We start from the raw sequence: 19,816 nt of genomic DNA on the forward strand, positions 1-19,816 counted from the left end.
TACCAGCTTTTGATGCAAAAGTCTATCCGCATCTGGGAGAGTTGGGGCTTTCCGGGACCCACATTGCATCGGCTTTTACCGGACACCGGATGTCTCCTTGGTTAATTTTTTCCATTTTTTTTTTCTTTAAAATTTTTGTGAGGTGCTTGCCCTTGGAAAGTGTCAAAGGGAATATAAGAAGAGATCTCTTTCCAGCTTCGGATTCTTTTCTTTCTTTGTGCTACTAGATTAGTAGTTTTGTACAGCTATCATTAGTTTTGGATGGGAGGAAGATAATATATGGAATATCATGGATGACTTGATCTGCCTAATGGAAATCTTAATCAGATTTCACCACACCACAGGATGAGGATGAGATCCAACTTGCAGCCGTAGATATGTAGGATATGACGAATATTTGGTAGGATTTGAAGATGGTCAATTGAATTGATGGGATCCTGTGGCTAATCAATCGTTTTTCAAGACTCACTCACAAACATGTGGTCTGGTTTGGCCCCTTATTAGCTCCACACTTTTATTAATTGCCATCAATTGACTTTTTGCATACCTAGTTTTTTTTTTTTTTTGTTGAATAAATTGTAGACTGGTTACATATTTTAAGTGCGCTCTTGTTACATAATTCAATGTGCTATATACTATATACTATAAGGACGTTGACTTTGTAATGTGGTAGAAAAATAAGAAAAGTTGTAAGCTAAAAAGGAAAAAAAAAAATCTAATATACAGAATAAAGGAAACTTTCGAGTAAGAATAACTCTAACCAGTTTTAAATAAAACAAAATCAATTGAGATACAGTCGATTTTGTGTCAATTAATTTAATGGTTCTAACGACCCTAGCGGTCCTAGTGTAAATAAATGATCAATTGATGGGATCCTGAGGTTACCATTTACCAAGACATACAAACATGTAGTTTGATTGGCACTTTTTTTTTTTTTTTTTTTAGCTTTGGTTTGACAACTTTTACAAATCAGGTTGCACAAATCTTTTTTTTTTTCTTATGCTGTTAATTGCTATCAATTGACTTTTTTTCAGGGATCCTATTATATTTTGGATAAATTGCTGAGCGGTTTCATATTTTAAGAATGATGCAATGTAAGTGCATTACATAGGACGTTGACTTTGTAAATTAGTGTAGTAAAACAAGAAAAGGTGTAGTTTATAGAATTCTACGGTGCAGAACATAAGAAAATTAGTCAAAGTAAAAATAACCGTAACCAACTTTGAATGAGTCGATTATGAGGGAGCCAACTTCGTGTATGATCATATTTCTAAATTCAGTTGGTACATTTTGATGGCTCGGAATAGGATGACCATAGCAGCAAGTGAATAATTATACTCGACTTCAAAGTTGGAGAAAAAAAAAATTCAAAGCAAATATGTTCCAAAATTCAAGTTATGTTCCTTCCGTATATGCTTCGGCCTCATGCATTCTTCTGGTTCCAAAATTCCTTGTGCATATTTGGTCTATTCATTCATTGGTTTCCTATAAATCTTTTCAGCTCCTGCAATAAATAAATGCATTATAAAAAAGATCAGGAAAAAGTAGTGTAAGATGGCTCATCAAGGCATACATGCAGGATCATGAACCTCTCATACTCTTGTTCATCATGGGGAGCATTGACTTCCTTCCTTCTTTTGAGCAATTTTCTATTTTGCTGCCTTAACGATGAAGAAATGAAATGAGAAACCAATGCGGCTGGCTGCTAGTGGACTGGTGGTGTGTTTTGGAAGTAAATAGATTATGTAAATTCCTTCCCGTGCCTGAGGAAAACATAAAAGCGAGCGCTAGTCCATCCCGAAATTCTTTCCTTCCCACTGGCATCTATCATGTCTCATCGTTGACTATGCGTCAACAAGAAATTTCGCGAGAACTATACCTCCATTTTCCTTTGTCTTGAAGCTCCGAATATTTCAAAATGCTACCTCTTCAATGCAAATGCTAACTTAATTATCAGCAATTGGCAAATGAGTGTATTTAGCGCGGTACAATTAGTGCCAGAACTAGGATCCTGTGGTGAGGGGACCTAACGGTCATTTTTAAGATAGTTCATGCTGTTAATTTTATATAAGAAACATATTATTTATTTTGATTTAAAAATGTTAGATTCATGAGTAAAGGGTTATGTCCTACATTGGTCCGAGAGATGGAGAAAGAGCGGTTAATATGTAAGTAAGGGCTCAAGACCTAATAACTTAAGTTTTTGGGTTAGAATTAAGTTCTTAACTTACATATTGGGCTCTTTGGTTCCACCTCTCGAGGTGTTTCTCCCTAACAAAAAATCCAAATCATTTTTTTTCATCAAAGTGTCGTTAATATTTAATTTGGAACAGATTCAAGATTTTTGTTAGGGGCAAACAATAAATAAAAAAAATTCTTAAATTTAAGAGGGGCAATATAGCTAAATGAGGGAAATTTATGAAATTCAAAAAGTACAAATATGGCATAAATTTAAACATTTTAAAAAATTTCAAGATGATTGTATAATTTTATCAAATTTGATGAGGGCAATTGTCCATCCTCGATCGCATGCGTACACTTTAGATGTTGCAAGACAAAAAGCAATTGTCATTGCAACTTGCAGTGTTAAAAAATGTTAAAGAGTGTTTGTCAACTCTTAAGTTGCGTTAATTCTTTAACAAAGGGATACATAGTGATAGTGGACGTTTCGTCATTTCCCTTTTATTCTTTGTTGAGGTTGACTTTGTGGTGTCCATGGCTTTATGCTCCATTTGCACGGCTAATTACCTTTTTTTAATGCTTGATTCCTAGTCAATCACACATAAAGTACTCCATCGGAATGCTTTTCCATTAGTATACCACGCTTCAACTACTGGGTTTCCATTAGTATGTCTTGAATTAGGTCTTAAAGATATAACCTATGTCCTCCACTAAACCAGATTGAAAAGAAAAAAACAAAAAAAAATTATTTAGTTGGCCTCCAACTACTAAACAATACATACGTTCCAGGTTTTAAAAGTGTCAAACGCTCGAATATCCATAGGTTTAGTCGTTTAGTAATGAGCTTATTAATTAACTTTGATATTTACTTGAATATTTTACATTATTTGGAAGGTTGCTTGTAATCTTCTGTTTGAGGTTTTCACTTGAACGCCCTTTAGCAAAAGTTTCTTCTTAATTTCCTATTGGAACCCTATTATGAATTGACAAGAAAACGTCTCAGGCAACTAAACTTTTGATAAGCTCTCGCAGGTAGTCTGACCTACTGATTCCATAGTCTGGTAGTTATCAGTAGGTTCCATGGTCGATTCTTGTATGATCTCTCACTGTGTATTTTTGGGACAAAATACTACACAACTTTAAGGGATTAGTTTAATCGAAAAACTGGATTACCCCTAAGTAAAAAAAAAACCTAAACTCTTGATAATTTTTCGGTAGGTTATTTACTCGTAATGATTTTGGCTATTGTCCTGCGTCACAGACTTCTTGGAGGTGTACATTTGGTATGCATACTAGTTAAAAAATCTTTAGCTGCTGGTTCCACAACCCATACCGGTATTGACAATAATAATTACTACTACAAATGTGGAAATTACAATAAGTTATAGACAGTTTTTTGCGTGTAATTCATTTTTCACTCTATTATCCGTATAGTACATGCATATTCACCCCAGAACTTCTGTAACATTATCTGGGTTGTTAAATTTATTTATCGTTCATAAATCACCCTTCATAAAAGAACTCAGAGATCCTACCATTGAAGCCTGAAGCCAAGAGCTGCATTTTTTTTTTATTATTTTTTTTTTTTTTGTGTTTGGTTTGATGTGGACAAAAATACTCCAAAAAATGGATCCAGTTATCAAATTCTGTTTATTCACGGACTCGGAATTCTTCTTTTCTTGAGATCCACTCAAGCCTCAACTCAGCCGTGGACTAGACAAATGCCTCAACCTGCAATAGCTATACTTGTCCAGCGACCATAAGCCCACGTCTGGGTCTTTACCAATATAACCAGGCTTAATGCATGCTGACAATTCTCGTGTCTTGAACACTTCGTTGGATTTTGATACCGGAGATTCATTCGTGTAGAAGATCTCTCTCTCTCTCTCTCTCTTGTAAGGTAGAGTTTGAATGAGTCAAGTTCCATTAGAACATGTTTTCGATTCTTAGGTCACTTATAAAAATTTTTACATATCGCCTCTAACACGATCTTTACTATAATAGTAAAATTTGAATATATGATCTTTTATAATAAAAAAAAAAGTAATCAATTTTTATCAATTGAGCCAAAGTTATGTTGATCATCCTCATCGAAGATCATTCCTAGTCATGTGCACTCAAATTGTTTGAATTAGAACACATGCCAACTGTGGTTTTACTTTCTTACAATTTTTCTAGCCTCTAAACGCAGAAATATATAATTAAGAGAAATATAAAGGCATTTTGAACCAGGTCCTAAAGTGTAAGACAACCAAAATATCCGAAAGAAGGAACGGATATTTTTGGAACGTGGTAGGAGAACCAAATGATACTCCATCTCTGTACGTGAAGGCGAGTAGCTAATGCCTCAAACTCGCTAGGGCAATACAAGTTTGCTACTACACTACAATTCATATGATTGTTACTTGACCAAAGGCTTCCCATCAATTTTTCCTATTAACTCCACATAGACCCAATGAGAACCCCCCCCCCCCTTCCCAAAAAAAGGGGGTTTTGGTAGTACCCAAGACATTTTCAAATTTCTCTACATAACTAGTACCACTAATTTCTTTTGTTTTTTCTTAAGAGAAGCTGTCAGTATATACATTAACACGGTTCGATGAATGGTAAATGAGCAAATTTTGAATTTCAAATGCTATCACTATTAGATATATGATACATGTGAATGCTATCACTATTAAATATATATGATACATGTGCAAAATTTGAAATTAAAATTCAAAATTTACTCATGTATCACATATCTAATGATAATAATATATATACTTACAGTATATATAAGATTAATCATTTTCGTAATATGTTGTTTACTCGTTTTCTCCCACAATTTGGAGCCAAGAAGAATGGGCCTCAAACAACGTTCATCCCAATGCCAAGCAACCCAATCCGGTTACGCTACGACATCCCTAAATCATCCGTTTATCGCATGAGCGCTGCTTGGAAAAAGTCCAAGTGGGCCAAAAACTCTGAAAAGGATCACTGGTGTGGACCCAGGTTGGAAGAATTTGACTAAGCAACTGGTGGCACAGTTCTATTGTCTTCTTCCACTCTTTTGGTCATGAAAGATCGAAGAAGCAGCATCATAACTTTCATTAAGGGCAGAAGAAGAAATTTAAGATTCAAAGTAGTGTTAATTACATATATCTCCCTTAAGATTTGACCAAACTATCATTCAAACCCCAAGATTCGGCCAAATAACAAAAAACCCCCTTGAAGTTAGGGGTGTGCAAAATCAAAAAATTCCCATTTACTGACCGAATTCGAATTAAATTCGGAATTTTCGAATCGGTAAATCGGAAATCGGAATCGAATTCGGGTTTTCCGAATTCATATATTTCGAATTTGGTTCGAATTCGGTAATGGAGTTTTTCAAATCAGAATTTCCGATTTCGAATTCACAATTCGAAATCGGAATTCGAATTCACAATTCGAAATCGGAATTCGAATTCCGATTTCGAATTCAAATTCATTTTTAATATATAAATATATTTTTTATACATGTAATTATAAAATTTATACTATATAATATTATATAAAATTTATATAATTTATATAATATAATATATTTTATATTATATAATAATATATAAATTTTTCCGAATTCGGTGAAATCGAAATTTATCGAATTCCGAATTGAATTCGGAATTGGTGAATTCGAAATCGAATTTGATCGAATTATCAGATACCAAAATTTCGAAAAATTTCGAATTCAAAGTTCCGAATTACCGATTTCGAATTTGATGCACACCCCTACTTGAAGTAACTTCCGTTAAATATTCGAAACAAAACCAGTGAAAAGACTAAATTCCACAATTGCAAATGACATAATTTAAACAAAATCCTTATCACCCTCTTGTTTTATTTTCCTTTTTAGTTTATCTTCGTCTTCTTCATGACTAATATTTGGAGGATTTTAATGGAATGCTCATAACAATGACAGCCTGACTTTGTTGGCTACCATCAACCTCACCCGTGACCATCGATTATTGCTAGCAAATGGCAAAATTCAGTGAAATTTTCACCTAATACTCAAATTTGTTTGCATAGATGGCAATTCTTGCCTTATATTGGGCAAAAGAATGGATGCAAATAGCCTAAATCAACAGCTGCTCCTTTCCTTCTCCACTCAAATGTAAGATCAATCCCACAATATTTACTTCAAAACACTCATTACGGTGCACAAATATGAACAAGTCCACAAATTAGCAAACTTTTATTAAGGAATCGCCAATCAAGAGACAAGAACCCCAAACGTCTAAATCCATTTCATCTCTTCGGATCCACAATTCCAATTAAGATTTTTGTTCATAAGAAGATCCTCGTCGAGCAAATAGGAATCTTGATAAGCTCAATCTTTTTTGCCTAAGACTAGTTTGGAGTCATTAATTGAAGAAAAAACAAACAGAAAAAATCCATGATAACCATTTGCTTGTCTGAAATTTGGAGATTAAAGAATCTTCAGGGATGCTCAAGCTGCACTTTGGAGGGTTGTGGAAGGTTCTTGATATTTCTGCAAATTAAAATGATGTTGTAAAGTAAAACACATAGAATTTGGAGTTTTGCTTTTAATTAAAAAAAAAAGAATAAAAAGAAGATGGAGGAAGCGGCAATAGACAAATTGGTTGGAGTAAGTTGCTTGGGAAGGAAGTGAGAAAAGTAGGAATTCCAAAAGGAAGGGAAGCAGTGGACTCTTTCAATTTACGACTGCCATTTTTCCTTTTTTAGGTAGAGTATAGATGAAACTAATTTTTTGGGTACTTAGCAAAGAAAACAGTAATAAATAGGTACTATAAGGGCATATTATTGGACACTGACAATAAATTTTTACTAACAACTACACCATCTCTAACGGCACAAGACACTAGGGGCATTCTGATAAATGTTTGCCCATTTAAAGGGTGTGATTGTTGTTTGGTCAAATCTTGAGGCTCATTTTGCAATTTAGTTAAACCTCAACGAAGTTAAAGGTAACAAATCCTCCCAAGTACGAGTCTGGACTTTGGAGTTCGGCGGGATGGATAACGAAAGCTTAGAACAGAGTTGCATAAGCTGAGCCTAGACCAGATAAACAAATGGCAACGTGAACTTCGCGGCTCGAACAAAAAAAAAAAAAAAAAAACAAATGGCAACGTGGTCCAACTTCCAAGATGGATGGTCCAAACTCCCAATTAAGGAGGCTGGGAGGCCCATGCTCCCCATGCATATTGGGAATCTAAGTCCCAATAATATATCATTCTAGCGGACAGGTTTAGCTCGAAGAATTTGTAGCCAATAGCATTTGGATAATTAAGGGCCTTTGATTCTTGGAGTATCATCGTATTCCTTCCCCCGCAAAATAAACGAGGAACCTTCGCAGTTCTAGATCAACAAATGATAAGGGCTGTGTTTTTTTCAGCGTATATGTTGATCTCAACTAGGCTGAGTGGTAGCAATGGATGTTGATGCAAGTGGGAGGGGCTTGCATCCCTTAACCATGAGGTCTCGGATTCGAAATTCATGAAAATGGAAAAACAACGTTGGGAGAGCTTTTCCCTGTAAGGAATCCGATCCGACTCGAACAGGATTAGTCGCAAACCGTAAAACGGATGCGGACATTTTTTGGTTATACCTAACTAGGCTGAATGGCTGATTGCTCCTCCTTTGTGTATGCTGTACATTAGCTTGGAGAGTTCCAAGTTCCCTAGTGCACACAAAAATACAATCAGAATCTTGCTCTGATCATATCCCTTCCCCTTACGATTATTTTTTCTTTTTAGGGTCCGTTTGTTTCGGGTGGAAATGTTTTCCAGGAAAATATTTTCCTAATTTCCCGTGTTTGGTTGCACAAAAGTTACTGAAAACATTTTCCTATGTAAAATATTTTCACTCATCTTATGGAAAACAACTTCCCTTCCAAACTTACTGAAGTTGTTTTCCGAAATGCATGCATCCCACCTGTAGTATGTTCCAAACTTACTGAAAACATCTTGTAGTATGTTCTTTTTTTTTTCAGTGTAAACAGGAGGATTCGAACCCAAAACCTCTTCCTTACACTCCCTCCCCTGTACCACCCAACCCAACCCAACCCAACCCTCCCCCTAGTATATTCAAAATAAAAAAAAAAACCTCATCATGCTCATCCTATGCTAGTAATTAATTATGTATAATAGGGACATTCTTTTCTAGAGAAACTTTCAGCAGTGAGAGTGCAAGATATATGTCACAATAAGCATTGCATGTGATTGATATTTGACACTAAATGGCCAGCAATTTGTTTATTGTTTAAGGAGATATTTTTTATTCATATATACATTTCTCCAAGATTTTTTAAAGCTAAACAATAAGATAAATTTTCTTATTTTGCATGGGAAGAAGTATGTAGTTATAATGTGTAGAAAGTAAAGATAGAGATAAAAGTGAAAATATTTCAAAAGTTAAACAAACACCAGAAAAATGAAGTAAGAAAATATTTGGGTAAAATACAAGGAACTCCCTTGTGGTTTCGCGAAAAGACACCTTACCCCCTATCGTTTAGAAACCTCCACCTAAATACCTTAAACTTCATAACTAAAGTGGAAATTGACTTGTAACCGGACGTGCGACTTAATGATGATGGATATGCGAAAATCCTTTGTAAAGAAAATCCTCCCTCCCCTATTCTCCTCCTAAATAACACAAATATTTTTTGATCTTCTCCTTTATGATTCAAGAATCATGACTGCGTTCTTTCCGCGGCAAAGTGATCGATCTGTCATCACCGTCACATTCTACTCGTATATTTTAGTATCGGTTGCTTTTGATCAGGTCCCACCCTCAATCAAACTGGGCGACAGACGAGAAATGCTTTATGGAAAGAGTCATGTTTACAAGCTCGAGGAATCTAAGGGGCAGTAACAAAATGAAACAAGTAAGGAAGGGGAAGTACTTTCAGAGAAGAGCAAGGCATTCCATTTGCCAATTGACCGATCCTTTTCATTCGATTGAGTTCCGACCCCGAGTTCAACACACGGGTAAGCTTCTTCTTCCTCTTCTCATCTTGAGTGTCTTTTATTATTACTGGATGTAACCTAAAAGAAAGAAAAGGATAACGCCGGAATCTAAAGCTTTCCAATTCGAATTGCCTTTCCCTGTTTTTGCCTAATTCGCTTCTTAACGCATAGCATACCCGGCAAGAGCAGCTGATTCAATAGCTTTTCACTCCTCACCCCTTGGATGAAATTCTCTTTCGTTTATGAGTTACAAGTGGGAATTGAATTCAATCTTAAGCTTCGGCCTTCGGTCTTCCTCTTAAGGGCACTTCACCAACCAACCAAAGAATGTCCTCTGCCTTAAGGCCCGGGTAAAGAAAAGATCTTTCCTCTGGTCTTCTTAAAGCGGCGGAAGCAAGCTAAAGATTTCATTTCCATTGGCCAAAGCACCGACCATCTCAAGAGTTTCAATAGCTTCTGATGGGCATTCTTTTTCTTTTAGGAGTTACAGATGGAAGTAAAAAGCATTAAAGATGCTCTTGTAACAATTTTTTCTTTTTTTTTCTTCTTCTTCTTTTGGAGAGACAAAGGTATTCGACCTACAACTGGTAACTCAGCCAGTTAAAAAGTCAATTTCCACTTTAGTTATGAAGTTTAGGGTGTTTATATGTAGGTTTCTAAACGATAGGGGGGTAAGGTGTCTTTTCGCGAAACCATAAGGGGGTTCCGTGTATTTTACCCAAAATATTTTCAATAAGCTAACTAAACACCTGAAAATGATGAAAGGGAAATGATTTTCATGGAAAATTACTTCCACAGGAAAATATTTTACTTCCAACCAAACAGACCTTTAATTTTGCCGTTTTCTTCAAGATAGAAGGGCAATATAGGAGATCACGACAAACATGGGCCTCAAATAAACAATGGCCACCCAAAATGCCAACCAAACCGATCCGATCCGATCCGCTAAAATATAAGAAATCCATAGACCATCCCTCTTCTCATTTACTCCAATCCGATGATCACATGATCTGCAGTTTGTAAAACCCAAGTGGCCCCAACCTGAAAAAGGTAAGACGTGGGTGAACCAAGGTCATAGAAATTAACTTGGAACCGGTAGCTTCGTTGTATTGTCTTCTTCTTGCTTTTTGGACATGGAAGATCAAGCACGCGTTGTTCAGTTAAAAACAAGAAAATCTTGCAATGGCAGTAGTATATTTTTGAGTTCAGCTTTCAGAGGGATGGAGAACAAAGCTTACAAAACAGTTGCCAAGTGCTGAATCTGACTCCATAACCATTTCCTCTTGGTCGAATACAAAGTGGAAGGTCCTCCAAAATAAAATAAATGGACTGCTTATTCGGTTCCTGTCGATTGGAAGGACCAGTTTTGGCCAATTCGGCTGTGGCACCCTTACTCCATGCATATCACGACTCTAGGATCCGTGGTTCTCCAAACCCTTTTCCGATGGGTCACCTGCCAGAATTTCCAAAATATGTTTTAGTCTTTTAGATGGATCACGGGTGAGCTCTGCCAAGAAGGAAAAAATGTGTTAGAGTGAAACAAGACAAGAAAACGAAAAACTACTATAAGGAAAAACAAATAGTGCAGAGTAACCCACAGCTAATAAACTTGTAAAAGTCTCATTTTAGTTGAAGAAATTGTAAAGTTGAAATAGTATTACATAGATGCAGTAGCCAGAGTTTTAAGATCTCCGTAGTTAAATCTACTGCGAACATCCTTTCTTCCCATCTGTCAAGAGCTAACATCTTTGCCAGCATATTTACAAGCTTAGCACACCATAAATTTTTATTTTTTTTTTAGCAATTCTTTTAATGAAAGAGGAGTGAGATTTAAGAAATAGGGAGTGAAAGCGAGGGTTTAAATTCAAAACCTCTAATTTATGTATTCAACACAAAAGGAAGACATAACTCTAGACAATAATTTCATTTTCATTGTAGATGAGTGGAGTTGTTGCATGGATCCGCTTTTGTTCTTTTTGGAGCAGTTGAAGCCTGTAAATTCTCGTACATTTCCTAGCATAAGACAATCGTTATTTTATTCTTACTACGGTCAGTTAACTGTCGTTAAAAGCTCATAGGAGAAGGAAATACGTGCTTAATACGCGGGAAGATGCAATTTTAATCCTCGATTATACCCCCTTTACATACCCTGTGTGTGTAGGTAAGGATATTGCTTGGGTAGCTTTAAATGAATTGCGCTAAAGAGTTGTTCTGCCGCAAATGATAAAGAGTACCATAATCCTCCTGTTGCCTGCAATTTCAATCCTTGATTATACCCCTTTACTTACCCTGTGTGTATAGGCAAGGATATTGCATGTGTAGCTTTAAAAACTTTCAAGATAGTGGCATCAAATCACAAGTTGCAGCTCTCTCTTCTTTTCCTCTTCTGTTTTTGCCTATTTGAGGATATGAAGTTATGAACACAGCTCTCAAGAACCTGCTCCAAACTTGTTGCAGGAGTGAAGGCGACATTTTTGGCCCTTGGTTCATTAATTTTGCAACTAAATTTCTATCATTTTTATTAGAAACGAGAAAGCTGGAAGAGTGAACTAAATATGAGGAGATGAAGTTATGAACACAGCTCTCAAGAACCTGCTCCAAACTTGTTGCAAGAGTGAAGGCGACATTTTTGGAGATGGATCCACCTAAATTATTGAGAATTCAGAAGAAATTAAACTACCTTTGAAAATGTTTCAAAAAATCCTGAACGAGAAATGCAGACAAGGAGTTTAAAACCACTCATGGGACTTTTGTCGCTCACTGGTGGTTGGTTGGAAGGTTCATAGTTGTCCCAGTGAGCCTTTTCTCCAAGATCCTTCTACTTTACCAACTCCTGCCTCATCCCCGCTCCAACACCACCCCCACCCAGAAAAAAAAACAAAATAACAAAAAAAATTCCCCCGAATCATTCACTTAAAGATAGAGTGAAGGGAAGTAGTTGGTTCCAATTTTTGTCGGATTCTATTTCAAATGAAAGGACCATCAATCCTTAAATTACTTTGCAGCAAAAAAAAAAAAAAAAAAAAATAGAAGAATAATATAGGTGGCGTTTTTTTTCGCATGTTGGAATCGGATTCGGATTCGGAATCATTCATCATGGATTTGGAATGGAATCAGTCATTACAATACATTTGTTTGATTCAGTGCCAGGAAGGAATGTATATCATTAATATAGTTGATGTTTGGTTCGTTGGCTCTTTGTAAATGGGATATAAGAAATTTTCACTAATTAAATATATTGTATAAATGTATTAGTAAATTTAGTATAACTAATTAATAATTTCTATTAGTAAACATGTATAATTATTAGTATAATTAATAATATCAATTAAATTACATAGATTAATATATATTATATAATACATATAAATAATAATATTATTATTATAAGTTTGTAACTAATTAAATTAAATATTAAATATATAATTAAATTATATGCACATATAATATACATTTATAAATATACATATATATTATAAATATATTATTATATAATATCAATAAATTTATAATATATATTATATAAATATAATTATATTTAACTAAATAATTATAATATATAATATAATAATATAATAATATCATTATTATAAGTTTGTAACTAATTAAATTAAATATTATATATATAATTAATTATAATTATACAAATGTTATAATATAAATATAATTATATAATTATATAATATAAAAATATTAATTATACTAATATTTTATATAAATATAATGTATATTACTTATTAAATATAGTTATTATTATATTTAAAAATAATAAATATAAATATATTTTATTAATTTATTAATATTATATACATGTATATATATTATAATTATATGCACATATAATATACATTTATAAATATACATATATATTATAAACATATTATTATATAATATTAACAAATTTATAATATATATTATATAATTATAATTATATTTAACTAAATAATTATAATATATATTTATATAATATACTAATATTATAATAAAATATATAATTATAAATATTATATATATGTATATATTATAATATAAATATAAATATATAATATATATAAATATTAATTATACTAAATATTATGTAATTTTAAGATTTGGGAATCACAGTTGGGTTTTTTGACAAAACCCACCAACTTACTAAGGAATTGTGGAATGCTAAATTTTTAGATATCATTCCAAAATTTCAATTCCGATAGTATTGAACCAAACATAAATCATGGAATTTATTCCAATTCTCTATTCCGAAACCCTTTTACCAAACGCCACCTAAGAGTATGACTTTTATGATACATGAGCCAAGCAACTACTTCACGTAATATTTCAGACTATTCCCTTTAGTTCGTAGTTAGGTGATTTGCTTTGACATTTTTTCATGTCAATTATTACTGTCTTTGCAGTAAAAAATGCCACTCAACTAACAGTAGTCATAATCGTTCTTGCAAAGAAATTAGAACACTACTATCTTAAAACTTTATTTAAAGGAAGGGATTTTGGTAAAAAAAAAAAATAAAATTTCCTCCTCATCTTTGGAATCATTTCATCAGCACAATAATAGAGAGCAAAATACAGTACCATACCAGATAAAATAATTAACCAACGTTTATGGAGTAGCTCTCTCTTCCTCTTACTTTCATTCGGCCTTGTTTGGATTGCGGTTTTTCGTCGGAAAATTACGTCATTTTCCGTAATCACATTTTCTTATTACCTTTTCTCCTCACATACATCAAATCGCTACAGTAATTTTTCCATGAAAAATCATGAAAAATGTAATCCAAACACAACCTTTGTTTTTTCCTCAATCAACAAAATTTACACGCACATGGACTGTGACCATACCATGCCAGTGTCCAGTAGTAGTAAATGTGGACCCCGTAAGTGTCAGCCGTGGCAGTATAAAATACTGTACAATAGAAGAACGTACCACCAGTGGCAGATACTATGAAGAAGGGGGCCCACCACGTAGAACCTTTCAAGCATTTGAAAGAGAAATACTGCGGCGTTTGGAATCTTTTTATTTTATTCCGGTAAGAGGCGTATGGAATTGGAATCTTGACAAGTGGGAAAAGTGGACCCGACCGAGTATTTATTTGCTTTGATATTTATGTCCCCTTCCTGACACAGGTATTTCTAATCAGCCAGGCCCAATGGAGTTTCGATACTTGTTACCAAAGAGATCCATCAATGTGGCTCCACCATTACCATGGACTCGGGGCACGGACGGTTGTAGGTGCAACCGTCCCGAGCAATTTTAGTCATTATCAACTGCGCGTAACTTTTTTTGTACATCGTGTAATTTTTTTTTTATAGGATGTATTTTCACAACAGATAGTGATGGACCCCACACTTGACGAGAAAATCGAATTACATGATGTAATCTCAGCTGCACAAAATTTTGAGGGCAAATCTTGACCCTTAACCGTGCAGGGACGGTCATCAGTATGACCGTCCCTGCCCCAAATCCCATTAGCATAGCCGCGGCATGGGTCGATTGATTTGACCTTATTACTTGCCAATCGGGACTCTCCTTCCCAGTTGCGATCCAGGAATCAAGGCTGCTCATAAAAAAAAATTAGTAACGGCCATGCTAGTTGGTCTGGTATGGTGTGTTCATGCGTTATCCTATTCCACGACGCAAGCACACGGCATAAACTATGAACTAGTTAGTATATATATATATATATATATATAATTTTTTTTTTGTCGATCCCTCGTAATAGTGTATATATTAATAAAACATATTACATAACAATTAATCTTAGTCTAAATTTGAATTTTCATGGCAAAAATAAATTTATGCATATTAAAGGATGGGGACAACGTGAGAATTTTATGGTGAGCTCATCCTTATCGTGGTGGTTATTCAGTAGCGTGTTTATCCATTGCCTCAAGAACGTAAATGAAAAAAATAAAATAAAATCTATTGGATTATCTTTATTGATAATAATAAACATCTGTTTGAACTAAAATATTCAAATATCTTGGGTATGCTAACCTTTTTTTCTGATAAGTAACGAGATTTGTCGTATCGAATTCATGAGGCGAAATGAATGAACTCTAGGGCTGGTGTTGATGCACGAATAAAAGGGTTCTCATCGAAAGTGTTACTATCATATAATTTTATCGTACTTGTCGCATTTAAATAAAATCTCAGCAAAGGGAGAGGTAGGGATTCTTTATTGATTACCATTCGCAACTCGCAATGCCAATCCCTTTTCTTTCTTTTTCTTGCATTTGTTTGTTAATCCATCAATAGCCTCAATGCCAGATATTTTTGTTGGCATCGTAGTCCATTTGATTATGTTGTTTTGCCAAGGAACAAAACATATCCCATTGAAAACTAAAATATCATCCACCGAACACCCCCACCCATTATTATGTATTAATGTAATATTATATTTAAAAAACTGATTTTTAAAAAATAGGTCAAATCAAACGGAGTTCTTTTTTATTAACTCGCAGTAAAGGTATTGATAATTTACATCTTGTTTATCTTTGTCCACCTTTACCAACAACACGCATGTTACAGCTGAAGACGCATGTATATATTACGTGGAGATCAAGCGGAAAATAAAAATAATCTTTACTTTTAATAAGGCTATAATCTTGACTCTTACCAAAGCCATTTTTCTTCTTTAATTTCGGATGCTAAAGTCTTTTTCTTTAATTCATTTAATGCCTTTCCGCAGAGAAAGCCGACAAAATCAAAAGTGCAGACGTTGATTATGCTGTTAATTTTACACCTGTTGATCAGACAATCAAGACGAAGATCGACAAGCTGTACATTTTAACTTATAATAAGCAAAGGAAGCTTCACCTCACCTAGCAGGAAACTTTTTTTCTTTTCAATTGTTATATCCATATCAATTCTTACTCCAACTCTAACTCAGTCGAGGGGGCGACATAACAGGATCATGGAAATTGATAGAGATTAAATCACCATCGAATCATACGGATGCATTACGTACCTATATGGATTAAAGAGAAGTTTAAGTGGCAACTTTAATGAGAAAACAAGATTTGAACTAAATAATCATCGGATTATACATATACATTACACACCCATATAAATATTAAAAAAAATCACATTAAATAATAACTTTAATAGGAGGTACCCTTGACTTCTCGTCCCGCAAGAGATGCGGTGCCAAGCTACCTCAGGGGTAGTTGTTCGAAGGATATGAACATTGCGGTAGAATTGAGGAAAACGTGGAGAGAAGAGGGCTGCTGGTCATGGTCCCGCTACTTCCTTTTCCATCTTTCTGCTAAGTCATACTGTATCAGGTTAATTACAACATTTATAGAGGTTAGAAGTAGCGCACGATACAAGCAAACATGTTTTGAATATATTGATCATTGAGCAATCTCATCTCTCTCTCTCTCTATGTGGATTATTTTATAGAGTATTTTGCAATGCCGTGCATAGGCATGGTGTGATGAGGTACCTGTTAGTAGGTTCTAATATCTATATATATAATATATAATAAAAGGGAGAGTTGGCAAATGAATAGTGAATTTTGGTCAAGCGGTTATGCTGCTATTTTTGTGACTTTGAGGGGCGTTTTGGTCTTTTGGAATTGGATGGCAATGGCTCTGCTGGAAATTGATCTTTGGTCAAGCAGTTATTCCGTAATTATGGACAACTTTGTTGGCTTTTGTATTTGTCCTTCAGGTGTGTGTTTGGTTTCTCCAAGTGAGCCGCACAAAGCTCCTATTTTTCCTCCTACTTTTGGTCTTTTGGTCATTGAGAAGCCTCCAGTCATCCTTCTGGTCAAATGCTACGGTGATGAAATCTGAGCTCAAAACCAAAGCATAATAACGAAAAAAAAGAAAGGCAAAAGGCATAACTTTCTATGTATCTGTACGAAGAGCAATAAAGGGTCGCAGCAGTTAAGCTTCTGAACTTGTATAGATTTTCTCTAATTCAGTCAGATAAAGCTCAAGAATCATACAAATAATCTGGGCTAAAAATAAAAATTGATAATCAAGTTGGATTAATATATTTTTTCTAATTTTATTCTGAGGTTTCACGCATTTCTATCTGTTTCTTATTCTTGATAATCTGTGTATTTGTTGGTTTTTTCCTTCTTTTTTTTTTTGCACAGATTAAAACATTTAATCAATATAATCACAACAATTATTTTTCTTTCATATTTTTGTAAAATGCCGCTCAATAATATTAGATCATTAATCAACATTAAGAGCCATGTATTATTACATTATTTTTTAAATTTACAGTACTTTAATTTTTTAAATGTAAGAAACAATCTAATTAATGTTGAGTGTTCTGTAATTACACAATTATTGAGGAAATAATTAATAAATTATTATTGGCTTTAATGACTTTAAAAAATGGATTTTATTACTGCGACATGAAATAAAAATTGTTTGGAAAAAAATGAATGCATATATTGCAAACAAATGAAATAAAATAGTGCTCTGTAAAATTGTTGAATGCAGTGATTGTTTAGCATGTTCAGTAGTAGCTTTTGACTGAATGATTCCCAAAAGTTGAACAGCAGTAAAAAAAAAAAAAATGAAGTCCAACATTGTTATCACAATTAACCAAAATCGGTTAAGGTGTCATGGACTAAAAATGGTTTCTAATCCTACTATTTTTTAAAATATACAATTATAAAGATATATTAGTCTATATATTTGTATTACTCTATATAATTACAAATTTTTAATGCCCTTGTTTTTATTCTTATTTTTTGTTCTATAGAAAAGAATAATTAATATGTTATTTACTAATAGTCCTGGCATCCAATAACAATTGCATGATAACCGCTTGACAAAAAAACATTGTTCATGGGGCAACTCTCGCTTTTATATTGTTAGATAAATATCCATATTTAATGTATATATATAATTATTATAAAATGTTTCCTAATGGCTCTAAATTTAATGTGTATATATTCATTTTTCCTAATGGCTCTAAATTACTCTAAATTGAAAAGCAATGTTGTATGCTATTTTTTTATTATTCTTTTAGTCAAACATGCAACATTAATTACTTGAAATAATTAATTCCATTGTTTCTTACATTAAAAAAATTAAAGTATTGTAAATTTCAAAAACAATGTAATAATACATGGCTCTTAATGTGGATTAATGATCTAATATTAGTGAGTGACATTATACAAAAATATGAAAGAAAAGCAATTCTTGTGATTATATTGATTAAATGTTTTAATTTGTGCAAAAAAAAAAAAGACATAGGCCCATATTTATGGAACTTAGTGAGTAATAGAGATATACATAAATATAAATGGGTATCTTTATAATTACCTCACCCAAACCACATAATTTATACAAATCATACCACACAAAATGTTGACACTGCATTGTCTCAATTATAGTACTTTATTAACCATTATATTACAAAATATCCTTCATACTTCACAAACTATTAACACTATATTCACCCAACCAATTTACCGCACTATTATTTTATAATTCAAGCCAAACTTATACCACCTATATAATTCTCTATACTACAACAAATATACAATAACTAAAACTTGTGCAACTTAACACGGGAAATATTCGCCCTTCTGCGCAACGCGCAGGCCGTCCCAACTAGTTAAATGAAAAGAGCTCCAATGTTCAATACGCGTTCACATCTTCGACTCTTCGAATTTTTATTTTTGCCTTAGTTTTGCTACCTGAACCGTAAAGACCGTACATAGTCAAGAAGTTGCACTTAATCTATAATAATAATTAATCGTTCATATACTATCATAAGCTTAGATGCAAGTCACATTATTTCAATTTAAATTGAAATACTATCAAATTTTATATACTTAACATACATCTAAATTCGCTGATGTATACATTAACGGTGCACAAAAGATTTACCTAAACTACGATGCAGTGCATCTTGTAGCATCCCAAAATTTGTGCAGAAATTTCCATTAGTTAAATTTTAGAATTAGTTACGAAACTAGATATTTTCTTACTCTTATTGTTTATTCAAATGTCTGAAATTCACGAGAATAAGCTACACTTATTCAACAAATGTTATTTCTTTACTAGTACACCTTACGAAAAATATTAGGGAAAATGCGATAGATAAATCTCACAAATGATCCAAAAACTAATAAAATGTCAGGAGATGTAATATGTGGAGTATGAAGGCTACCCTTCTTGATCTTTGCTCGAGACACTTTGTGATTTTAGACAGTAGATAAGAATTATAAAATCTAAAAACATGGAGATAAATTCTAAAGTAAAAGAAAAAGTTTAAGCTGTAATATTTTACTTTATTTTAAAGTAAACATAATTAGTAGAATTGTATTCGCCTGCCATTACAAAATTCATGCTATTAATTAAGTACCGTATATATTTTTCACCTGAACTTTTTTTCATTTGAAAAAAAGTTCAGATGAACTTTCTCCCGTCTAATTCAAATTGCATTTAAATACGGCCGTCCTACGGAAATGATGCTGTCCGCTCTTCAAAGAAAAAAGGCCAAAAAAACAAAGAAGGTGGGGCCCTCAACGTGTCAGTACTCAGTAAGTCCTTAAAATCTTGCAGAACAACCTGATGTGTAGCTTTCGTAGCCGCCGCTTAGAATATGCAACGTGGCCCCTCGTCCCCCGTACCATCGCTCGTTGCCGTCCAAATCTCCACCCACTGGCCACTGGGCATTGGCATTGCTGGTGACAGAT

General features: G+C 33.7%; 1 long non-coding RNA gene across 1 annotated transcript; it reads left to right on the forward strand.

Moving 5' to 3' along the window:
- Positions 1-8,773: 8,773 nt before the first annotated feature.
- Positions 8,774-9,378, forward strand: LOC140016205 (uncharacterized). Its single transcript, XR_011822546.1, has 2 exons — positions 8,774-9,170; positions 9,321-9,378. It is a non-coding gene; the product is annotated as an uncharacterized lncRNA (long non-coding RNA).
- Positions 9,379-19,816: the final 10,438 nt, after the last annotated feature.

This window comes from Coffea arabica, chromosome 10c, assembly GCF_036785885.1.
Source record: "Coffea arabica cultivar ET-39 chromosome 10c, Coffea Arabica ET-39 HiFi, whole genome shotgun sequence".
Classification (NCBI taxonomy): Eukaryota; Viridiplantae; Streptophyta; class Magnoliopsida; order Gentianales; family Rubiaceae; genus Coffea; species Coffea arabica.